The sequence below is a fragment of the Aulonocara stuartgranti genome, assembly GCF_965226115.1.
Source record: "Aulonocara stuartgranti genome assembly, chromosome: 22".
In the NCBI taxonomy this organism is placed as follows: domain Eukaryota; kingdom Metazoa; phylum Chordata; class Actinopteri; order Cichliformes; family Cichlidae; genus Aulonocara; species Aulonocara stuartgranti.
Genome location: NC_138957.1, coordinates 34,993,646 through 35,004,995, shown reverse-complemented (window position 1 = coordinate 35,004,995; position 11,350 = coordinate 34,993,646). Strand labels below are relative to the sequence as shown.

Here is an 11,350-nt window from a genome sequence, read left to right as displayed (position 1 = left end):
ACTGTGAGCATCAAGTGTAGGACCAGTCAGAATGTTTATGTTCATAGCAACAATCACTGTTTAGCCTGGTACCAACAGAAAGCTGGAGAAACTCCCAAACGTCTTATTTACTACACTAGCACTCGACAATCAGGGATTCCAGCTCGTTTTACAGGCAGTGGATCAAACTCTGACTTCACTCTGACCATCAGTGGAGTCCAGGCTGAAGATGCAGCAGTTTATTACTGTCAGAGTCAGCACTATCCTAACAGTCAGTGGGTGTTCACACAGTGAAAAACAGTCGTACAAAAACCTCCCTCAGTCAGACTGAACAGAAACTGAAGTGACTGCTGCAGCTGGAAGATACTGCAGAGACTGATACAGTTCACTGAGGACACACACACACACACACACACACACACACACACACACACACACACACAAAATGAAGTGATTCATCACAATTTTGTGTCCTACATCGCATGTATGTTGTGTTCAACTTTCAAATATATATTTAACTAAAGAACAAACGTGGGCCATTAACAGATACCAGGATAAGTCTTGTTCATGACCTTTGACCTTAGAGCAAACACTGAATCTATATCAAGATAAAATAATCTGAATCCAAAAATCTGAAAATGTTCCTGATCAGTGAGGTTCAAAATAAAAACAACACACCTGTGAATTTAAGTGTAAACATATCATCAAACATGAACATGAGTGAAAAAGCTGTTATTGAACCGAAGGTGTTTTTTCATATTTTGTTCATGTCATCATTCATTTAATCTTCTCCGTGTTCGTCAGTGAAATTAAAACTTTGTTCTTCAGATTCTTTCTAAGCACTCCTTGCATTCGTTGACTCTCCTGTCTGTGAGTTCTCCTCAGAACAAACAGCTCATTAGAGACACTAAAGACTCTTTCTTCTTTAGACTTGCTTTGTTGTCTGGTGAGACTGTTTCCATGGCAACCAGGTCCCAGCATTGCTTCATGAACCAGTCTGTCTGGTACAGGTGAGCAACACCACCAACAACCTACCACACACATTTAAATAAACATAAAAATAACCTGAACAACTTTAAAACTCCTTTTTCAGCTTTTGCCAAAATGCAGATCTCCTTAGTGGTTCTTTCAGCCTGTGTTTTATTTTACCAGTGTAAAATAAAGACATCATGTTGGAGTGCAGAGTTGGTCTGAATTCTTCTAAATGAAACATATATTCATCAAGTGCAGGTTTGTAGATTTGAATAAAATTAAATGTCTGATTCAACCAAAATTCACTTTGCAAAACATCTTTATTACCTAAAACATGAATGTTGTCATTATGAGAAAGAAAATAACAGTTTTAGTCTTTATTTGTTCTTAAAAAAGAAAGATGGAGAGACAGTTACAGAGTTGAGAATGAGAGCATTAAACCAGTATCAGGTTGAGTCAGGTCAGGACTGGGGACACTGGTCTCTCCTCAGTGGCTCTGAGACCAGAGCCTGGCAGCCCTGGGTGGCCTCACAGGTCACAGAGCCCACCTTCATCCAGCGGTCTGCAGGGAGCCTCAGGGTGCTGCTCCAGCTGTAGAGGCCATCGTTCTGCAGCACCACGGGGCTCCTGCTCTCCTCCCAGCTGATGCTGCCACTGCCATCCACCTTCCAGGACAGACTCCAGTCTGAGGGGAAGCCCTTGTTGGCCAGACATGTGATTGTTGCAGTCCCCTGCTGTAGCTCCTCACTGGAGGGGGGCAACACTGTCAGGACGGGACGGGCATCACCTAGGAGACACCAATCAGCTTAGAGCACAGGGAGCACACAGCTGTCAATCAAACCACAGACAGTCGGACACCTTTACTGTAAGAGCTGATTTTCTCCGTTAAGAAGTTTCTGTCAGGTGTTTTTTCTGCTCCACCAGTCATTCACTCACACATTGTTTCACTTCCCTTTAAGAAACCTCTCATGCATATCAGCACAGAGAGAATCATCACACAGTTTGAGCTGAAATATGTTCAAACTACACTGGAAATAAAAGAAGCAGATGTGGAAACATTTACAAAACAAGTTTAAAATCATCAATATTGTACATGACTGACATTAATATTAACTGGAAACAAATAAATAGAATAAATTAATTAATTCAGCGAAACGAAATGCTCTTCATGTATATCTAAAACAATTTTTAAAATTCCCACAAACTCAAAGTAATTTCAAACAATACTTGAAAGTTTTTCTTCTTTATATTATTGTTAGATTTTTTTTCAGTTTAATTTGACTGAAATGTAGACATAATATTTTGACAGAGCAGATCTGAATTATCCTCCACGACACAAGAGGATGATAAAAAATTCCAGCATCAAACTTATTGTAAAGCTACGTGCTTTTCTCTTAAAATCAGAAGAGAAATTGTTAAATGCACTTTAATAAAAAGACAGTATTTGATAGTAAACCAGAATAAACTTACGTCCAACATTCAGTCTGGTTCCTCCACCAAAAGTCCACCACAGTGATACAAACTCATTGAGGCGCCGTACAAAAACCTCTGACTGTAGAGAGACACGGCTCTCTGACTCTGAAACAAACAAACTCAACTAAATCATTCACTGTTTGCACAGCAGCCATGACTCAGCTGATGTGACTTCTTCAAATACCATCATACAATGTTAGTTTAAATACAGTTCAATCCATGAGCTTTTGGACGATCACATTTTTTTGTCCTGTCCCGTTCGGCACTGAAGCAATCAGAATTATTGTCTGAAGGCCAAGAAAAATTCTCAACAGATTTATTTTCTCAAGTGAATCAGTGCCATACTGGTCCACTTGATTGATCTTCATTGTTATTATTATTATTTTTTTTTTTTTAATGATTAGAATTGGAACAGATATAACCGGGGGATCGTAAAGACAAAGACAGATAAGAGAAGTTTAAGAAAAGGAGAGGGAAAGAAAAACAGAGGGGAAGAGGGACAGTGAGAAAAGACAATGAAAACCCATGAGATCACCTGCTGGAAGAAAAAGAAGAAAACAAGCAAAAAGAGAACAACACAGTAGGGAGACCACAGCAACAACCTAGATAAGCATAAGTAAGAGTAAATAATAAAGACTGAATGCTACTGAGCAGCACAAAAGACCGACAGCAGACGATATGCTTAGAGGCAGCATCCAAGGAAGACGGTGAGTGTCTGTGCACACCTGTGTGCGTGAGTGCGCTTGTTTCCAAAAGGTTTCTCCATGTAACTATCTAATAGTAATTGTGGGGAACCATAGCACTGCCCCCCAGGACATGGAGCAAGCACGGAGGACATCCAGGACCCAGACATCCAGATTCCCCCCAGAGCACAAGAGCCCAAGCAGGACCACTGGAGGGACAGCCACCTCCCTCCTAGAAACAAGCTGGGGAGAGCCCCAGACGGGTGTGTGTGGGGGGGCGGTGAGATGGAGTCTAAGACCCAACCAGACATATAAACATAGACAAAGCTCTTCATAAAACATGCCTCATCCACAGACATTCGTATAAACACTAAATCCTATGCCTGAGTGCTTTCTATCTAGCATTGAGACAAATGTTCAGCATTTTACTCTCACCAGTCAGAGAGTCTAAAAAATTTGAAACTGTAGCCTTTTGTTGTTTGTCACTGATCAATATCTGAGTAATATTATTCATAATTAGGCACTAACACACATGGTGTCTTGATGCACGCTCAATCATCCAGGTAAGTAAAACCCACAAGGTTGATTCTGTTCATCTGGACGCAGCGTTTTCAGGGGGAGAAACGTTTCGTCACTCATCCAGGTGACTTCTTCAGTCTCAGCTGACTGCAGGTTTCTCCAACCTTAGAAACAGTGCATTTGCATAATGACTGAAACCAGCCCACTGAAGGAACAATGGGCTGGGAGGTCAGTTCCTTGATCATTAATATGCAAATTCTCATGACCATTAATCAACAGACACTGATCAATGGCCATGAGTAACACACATGGTTTGGTGCAAAGATTCAGTATAAGTTCTGACGATGTGCTGCTTATGTTTTTAAGCTGTAATCTTTATAGTGTAGTACAGAGCACGATGAAGAAATGATGACTTTTCTTCGTGCAAATATTTACCAACTGTATTACCAGATTTTAAGTACGTCACAGAATAGCCTGCCCAATCCTCACAAACAAAGCTTGCTCAGCATAAGATGCACAATGTAAAACTTTAAAAAAATGCTTTTAAAAATAATCAACAAAACACAAATTGCTGATTTTATGAATAACTCAATGGATTAATTAAAAAGAGAAAGAGGAAAAAAAGATGAAATTACAGCAGACAGGAATACCAAATCACTGATTCTTGAACACAGAGTAAACCTTTTATAATGGACAAGGGCATTTCCATGATTTCCATAGAGAGGCACTTTGCATCAGCAGCACCATGCTCCAGTGCTCTGGGAGAGTTTATAGTCCTGAGAGTTGAACACTGGATGACTGACAGCTGTCCTTCATCACAACAGAAGCCACAGAAATCCTCCTCATCAAAAACATGACTTTGATCTGCGTCCTCATCTGGACTCTCCTCTGCTGCTGCTTCACAGGTAAAGTCCAGAGAATCAAACTACTCTCCTCTATCAACATCTGTCCCTCTGAAATGAAGCCCACAAAACCATGAAGCTGCTTTATGTTTTTGTCTCTGTGTCCTCAGAGTCCAGAGGACAGATCACAGTGACTCAGCCTGGAGCAGTGAGCTCTGCTGTGGGAGGATCTGTGAGCATCAAGTGTACGACCAGTCAGAATGTTTATGTTTCTGGCAGTTCTCATCTTTTAGCCTGGTACCAACAGAAAGATGGAGGAGTTCCTAAACTGCTCATTCACTCTGCTAGCAGTTGAGTATCAGGGATTCCAGCTCGTTTTACAGGCAGTGGATCAAACTCTGACTTCACTCTGACCATCAGTGGAGTCCAGGCTGAAGATGCAGCAGTTTATTACTGTCAGAGTGGTCACTATCTAAACAGTCAGTATGTGTTCACACAGTGAAAAACAGTCGTACAAAAACCTCCCTCACTAAGACTGAACAGAAACTGAAGTGACTGCTGCAGCTGGAAGATACTGCAGAGACTGATACAGTTCACTGAGGACACACACACACACACACACACACACACACACACACACACAACATAAAGTGATTCGTCAAAAATGTTCTACTGCTATCGCATTGTGTTCAATACACCTGTGAATTAAAGATTTTTCTGTAAACATATCATCAAACATGAACGCGAGTGAAAAAGCTGTATTTGAACTCAAGGTGTTTCGTTTTTCAATTGTTTGTTCATATCATCATTCATTTAATCTTCTCCTTGTCACAGAACACGGAGTGTTCAGGTAACAGGACCCCAAAGCAGCTCAGAACTATGTACACAATTTTATTGAACTGAAGAATCTTTTAACAGTGTTAAAGAAACGAAAAACTAAGGCTCATGCCATGGGGGAAAACGAGGAGCGTGGAGCCCAGGAGCACCGTAATCGGGACCATGGGGAAACTGCAACAGAAAGGGGAGACACAGTTAACAGCACGCAGATTGTCAAAAACTGAACAGCTAGACTTCATCAGTTGCTGAGGCTTACAGGTAGAGCAGGACCGTGGAGCTTGGAGGGGAGAGGTGTCCAAGAAGGGAATCCTAGGGAGGGAGGCAGTCAGGCAGGATGACAGGCAGGCCACAGGCTTCCACGCCGAATGCTGGTCACACTGGGAGGAGACCTACAGACTGGCGAGGAGAAGCCGTCAGAGCTGGCTGAAGTAGTCCTCCGGTGATTGCCTCAGATAAGATGCAGGTGATTTGGAGGCAGCCCAGCCCGAGACTGTAGAGAGACACGGCTCTCTGACTCTGAAACAAACAAACTCAACAAATCATTCACTCCCTGTGTAATTCTGACAGCTGATGAATCATTCTTTAGTAAAATTACACAGCCTTTATTTTAATTTTTCCGTATTGTTTACTAATTTTAATCCTACGTATAAAAAATGTTAACACGTGCAATATTGTAAAAAATAAAATCTGATCCATCGATCAACCATATGACAAAAGTAAGTAAGTCAGATTTTATTTATGTGGCACCTTTCAAGACAAGGATCACAAAGTGCTTCACAACAAAATAACAGAGCATTAAAGAACAAAGTTTACTAAATTCAAGTCTAATAACATGACATTTGGTTGCGTCTGCGTCCACAGATCTCAGACTCAGAGGGAGAGAGTTCCAGAGTCTGCGGTCACTGTGGTAAAAGCTCTGTCTCCTTTAGTTTTCAGCCTCGTACGATGTACAGTAAGCAGACCCTGATCACAAGAGCTCAGGGACCTGCTGTGGCTGTATGGCTGAAACAGTTTAATGATGTAAGCTGCTGCTTGCCCAGGAAGAACTCATGAAGACAGAGTCCACTTCAAGAGTCTGATTCTGAGTTCAACAGGGAGCCTGTGCAGCTGGATGAACAACACTGTGGACATTGGAGCGACTTTATTCTTACAGAAGTGAACAATTAATTACAGTGATGAAATAAATGAATAACAATTTCCAGTTCAGGGGATGACATAACGGTCCTTAACTTAGCAATTTAAGGGAAGAAACAAGACAGAACGAGAGATTTGAGATTTTAAACTAAATCAATGCAGAGTCAAGAGTTACCCCAAGAGTCCAGACTAGTGATGGTAAGTTTGATTCTTTTTACTGAATCGAGCTTGAATGAGTCACTCACCAAAATGAATCGGGTTTTTTGAGTCACTGAGTCAGTTGCCCAGAGAGTGCAAAAAATGTACATTTTCACACAAACTTAATTTGTTTCTCTTTTCATGTAAATCCTACTGCTAAGATGAGTGACTGGAAAAGAAAAACAACTATTTTTATAGAGCAAAAAAGAGCAAAAAAAATTAAGATTTCTAAAGGGAACATTTATTTTATTTATTTTTATTTTATTTTATTAGTATTTTCCTCAAATGTGTCAAATAGCTATGGAGAGCATCCTCACACAGAACATCACATCCTGGTTTGGGAACAGCTGTGTTAAGGACCAAAAAGCTCTCCAGAGAGTGATCCGTACAGCAGAACGCTGCTGCAGGATTGCTCTCCCCCCGCTTCAGGACACCTACACCAGGAGATGCCAGAATAGAGCAGCACAGATACTGAAGGACCCGTCCCATCCTGGCAACAAACTGTTCCAACTTCTGCAATCTGGAAGAAGGTTCTGCATCATCCGGGCAAGGCCAGAGAGACTCAATAGGAGCTTCTATCCCTAAGCCATCCGGGCCCTAAACCATAACTGGCTGTTGTTTTTTTCCCCACAATTTTAATTATAAGCTAGATATAATTCTACTAATGAAATTAGTTTGCAAACAGCAACAGGGATGAGTCAGTCAGTCAGTTGGGGTTGTGAATCATGATTCATGAGGCAGTAAAGTGATTCTCGAGTATTGAACGATTCGTTCATGATTCGCACATCACTAGTCCAGACAGACGATTTAAATGTGATTAAATGGTGCAAAGGACTTTCATTTCACTGGGCACAAATCTGTCCAGGTTAAGTTAAGTTCAACCCCAAACCATTCTTCAAAAAATACTTATATTCAATAACATGTGAGCTGATAGATCCAAGTCCCTGTGTGAGTCAGTCAGATGATTTCCATAGAGAGGCACTTTGCATCAGCAGCACCATGCTCCAGTGCTCTGGGAGAGTTTATAGTCCTGAGAGTTGAACACTGGATGACTGACAGCTGTCCTTCATCACAACAGAAGCCACAGAAATCCTCCTCATCAAAAACATGACTTTGATCTGCGTCCTCATCTGGACTCTCCTCTGCTGCTGCTTCACAGGTAAAGTCCAGAGAATCAAACTCCTCTCCTCTATCAACATCTGTCCCTCTGAAATGAAGCCCACAAAACCATGAAGCTGCTTTATGTTTTTGTCTCTGTGTCCTCAGAGTCCAGAGGACAGATCACAGTGACTCAGCCTGGAGCAGTGAGCTCTGCTGTGGGAGGATCTGTGAGCATCAAGTGTAGGACCAGTCAGGATGTTTATAACTCCAACTGTTTAGCCTGGTACCAACAGAAAGATGGAGGAGTTCCTAAACGTCTCATTTACTTGTCTAGCACTCGAGATTCAGGGACTTAAGCTCGTTTTACAGGCAGTGGATCAAACTCTGACTTCACTCTTCACTCTGAGATTGAGAGACCAGTGTCAGACTGTTAGAACTGCTTTAAAATTCATATGAGCTGTTCGCACTAAAGTAAAAACCACCATCACTTCATGTGGCTACCCCTTTGGCACCAGCTGTGGTCTCAAGGCTGGAGCTGAACAACAACTCCCTGATAACGACTGTGTTTAGACTGTTCTTCCCATTCCATGCAAGGCCACCTGGGTTGGCTGGAAGACTGTTTACTTAGCCTGGCAGGGTGAAGGACACTGTCTCAGCTGAACTCTGGACACGCACACACATACAGACACAGACATATGTACACATGCAGATATACACTCATCCCCCCTCCAAACGCCTTTGATGTTTATTCCCCTCCGATGCTGACGGTGGATCAAGGAGACCAGCGCTTATGCTGCAGGCCCAGATGTACTGTCTACACTGGCTGTCTCTCACCCTTTACCCTCCCCTGTTTCTTGTCATGTGTTTCTTTGGTGTATTAAGAGTTTTTTCATGTGCAGAGGTGTTTTTTTCTGTTTTCAAACTGATCTCCCTGTTGGAGCTCAGTCTGGGGGGAGTTATTTTTTTCTCCTTATCTTTCCTCATGTGGTGCATTTTCCATTGTTATACCTCTCTGACCTGTCTTCCCCATGTGATGTTTTTGGGTAATGTATGTATGGTCGGAGGGTAAGATGGCGCTGCCATTGCGTGCAATACGTCAGCAGCCTTAACATGAAATTTCCCCTTGTGGGACTAATAAAGGTATCTTATCTTATCTTACGTTTTAACTGTCATGGTCCAGGTGAGTGCGGGGTTTTTCCACTCTGCTGGGCTCCACCTTCAGGCGGAGACTCCCATCAGCCTTCAAACCTGACTGCAATCAAGTCACCAGCATTTAAGACCAGCACTCACAGCAGACCTCTGCCAGATCTTCAGCTAACCCACGTTAGTTCTAGGCCGCCAAGCTCTTGAGAGTTTCCCTAACATCTGCATTTCTACTCAGTGTTTTCTCCCTGTCTTAGTACCTGCCTGGCTGTCACGCTTTACAAACAGGAGAGATGCATCTCTGTCTGGACACTGGGTTTCTGCTATCAGGTTGCACTCCCTTCATCGTGGCCCTTCATCAGCCTCCCTGCCAGGGCCATTGCTCCAAGTATATTCCGGACTCTCTCCCCACCACTCCTCACCCGGACCCCCTAGACACCCTCCTTGCGCGATGCCTGCCCCTGCAATGCATAAGCCATAACCATCATAGTTTAATCAAATGGCTGTGATTCACTAGACTGCCACTGACTGGCTGTCTCTTCTCATTATAGTGACTCTGTGTAACTCCACCCAGGCCGCTGCCCCTTTTTCCCTCCCCAGGATCTGTACTTAAACTCTTGCATCTAGTCATAGCACACTGTCTGAGTTTCATGTTTCTTAGTTCACAGTTCGTAGCCTTTATAGTTCCTGCATTGTAATTAAACTAGGCACTGTAAATAAAGCACTGTTTTTCCTACCTCTGTGTCTGCGTTTGAGTCCACACACACCGCCTGGCCCTCTCGGCCGTAACATTAACGCTTTTTATTTTGTTCCATTTAATCTAAACAAGCCCCTAAAAAAAGTCAGTGATCACTGTCGGCCTCTTTCGGTTTTTATCATCACAATTCATTTTAAAGCTCAGTTTTTTAAACCTTATAATGTAACTACAGCCCAGCCCATGCAGCAGTATATTATAATAATGCATAGTTCCCATTATTTCTGTAAAGTTATTTATTTCATATTCTGTATAGTTTTTCATATTTATATCCTGTTCATAGCCTGTACATACTTATAGTTATAGAATATTCACAACATACTTCATACCGTGTACATTATAACATACCATAATAGACCCATTTCTGTAATATACTCACATATCTATATTATTGCTAATATATATATTGTAATATATCTATATCATGGCTAAAGCACTTCTGGATGGATGCAAACTGCATTTCGTTGCCCTGTACATGTGCATGTGCAATGCCAATAAAGTTGAATTGTATTCTATTCTAACCTTATACCGCAGTTGATCTCCTCAATGAAGTCTGGTCCGTTAACAGCATCCTGCCATGCAGTTACATTTGTTCCTAACCATCGGGAACCCTCATCGAGTGAAAAAAGTTCATCCTCCAGCTTCACTGTGTTTATATTATGCTAACCATAGCTGTGTAGCTAGCCCAACTTCAGTAACCCTACAAACGCCACTGTTGTTTAGTTTTCTGTCTTCATTTATGTCAGAAGTGATAGCAAAGCTGTATGTTTTAATTTTTCTGTGTCAGTTAAGCTGCCAGAGTTTTAGCTTCATGACCCTCCTTCATGGTTTGTGCACGTCTAAACTCAGTTTACTCTTCATGGCATTTCGGCCGACAACACAAAATACTTGCTGGATCTACTGTCCACCCACCATGTGATGACCCTCCTCCGAGATCCCCCCCTATCAAAGGGAAATACACCGCTCTGAAGGCGCTGCTGCTGCAGCACTACTCCCCTTCCGATGCAGAGCGGGCTGAGAAACTCCTCTCAGGGGGGCAGGGATAGCTCAGTAGGTAGAGTGGCGGCCCCATGATCGGAAGGTTGGGGGTTCGATTCCCCTGAACAGCTACCCTGAGGTACCCCTGAGCAAGGTACCGTCCCCACACACTGCTCCCCGGGCGCCCAATGGCTCCCCACTGCTTCACTGAGTGAATGGGTTAAATGCAGAGAGGGATTTTCCCCACGGGGACCAATAAAGTACACTTTCTTCTTCTTCTCTCTCTCTCTGGCCTGGGTGATGGTACCGCTCTCGAACTCATGGAGAGCACGCTGTCCTTGCTAGGAACGGATGACGGCGGATTCCTCTTCACTCACGTCTTCCTTGAGCTGGCCTTGACAACTCCCTGCTGCTGGGTGCAAAGGATTCCCAGTCACTTGCAGAAGAAGTGGATCGCATTCTCCTGGCTACCAGGAGCTTTGGCATCGAGACGATAATTCCCGACTCACCGACGGCAACTCCCGCGCCCCCACCGATTCTCCCAGGGGCCTCCAACTCATTGATAGTGGCTGGGATTGCGTTGTCATCGAAAAGGGTTGTGTTTTTACCATCAGCGTGACAGCGCTTTGCCGCCTTTGCAGTTTTAAGGCCCAGGGAAATGAGCCCGCCTGTGCTCTGTAGCGGCCGTGACTGCTGGCGATAAGGAAAGGCTGCACTTCATAGAGGACTCATGCTCG

General features: G+C 43.1%; 1 gene segment (V, D, J or C); it reads right to left on the bottom strand.

The window, feature by feature from the left end:
- Positions 1 to 1,252: 1,252 nt before the first annotated feature.
- Positions 1,253 to 11,099, bottom strand: LOC309699085 (Ig kappa-b4 chain C region-like). The segment is given in 3 exons: positions 10,991 to 11,099; positions 2,422 to 2,529; positions 1,253 to 1,738 (listed from the first exon to the last, which is right to left on the bottom strand).
- Between the last annotated feature and the right edge of the window lie 251 nt (positions 11,100 to 11,350).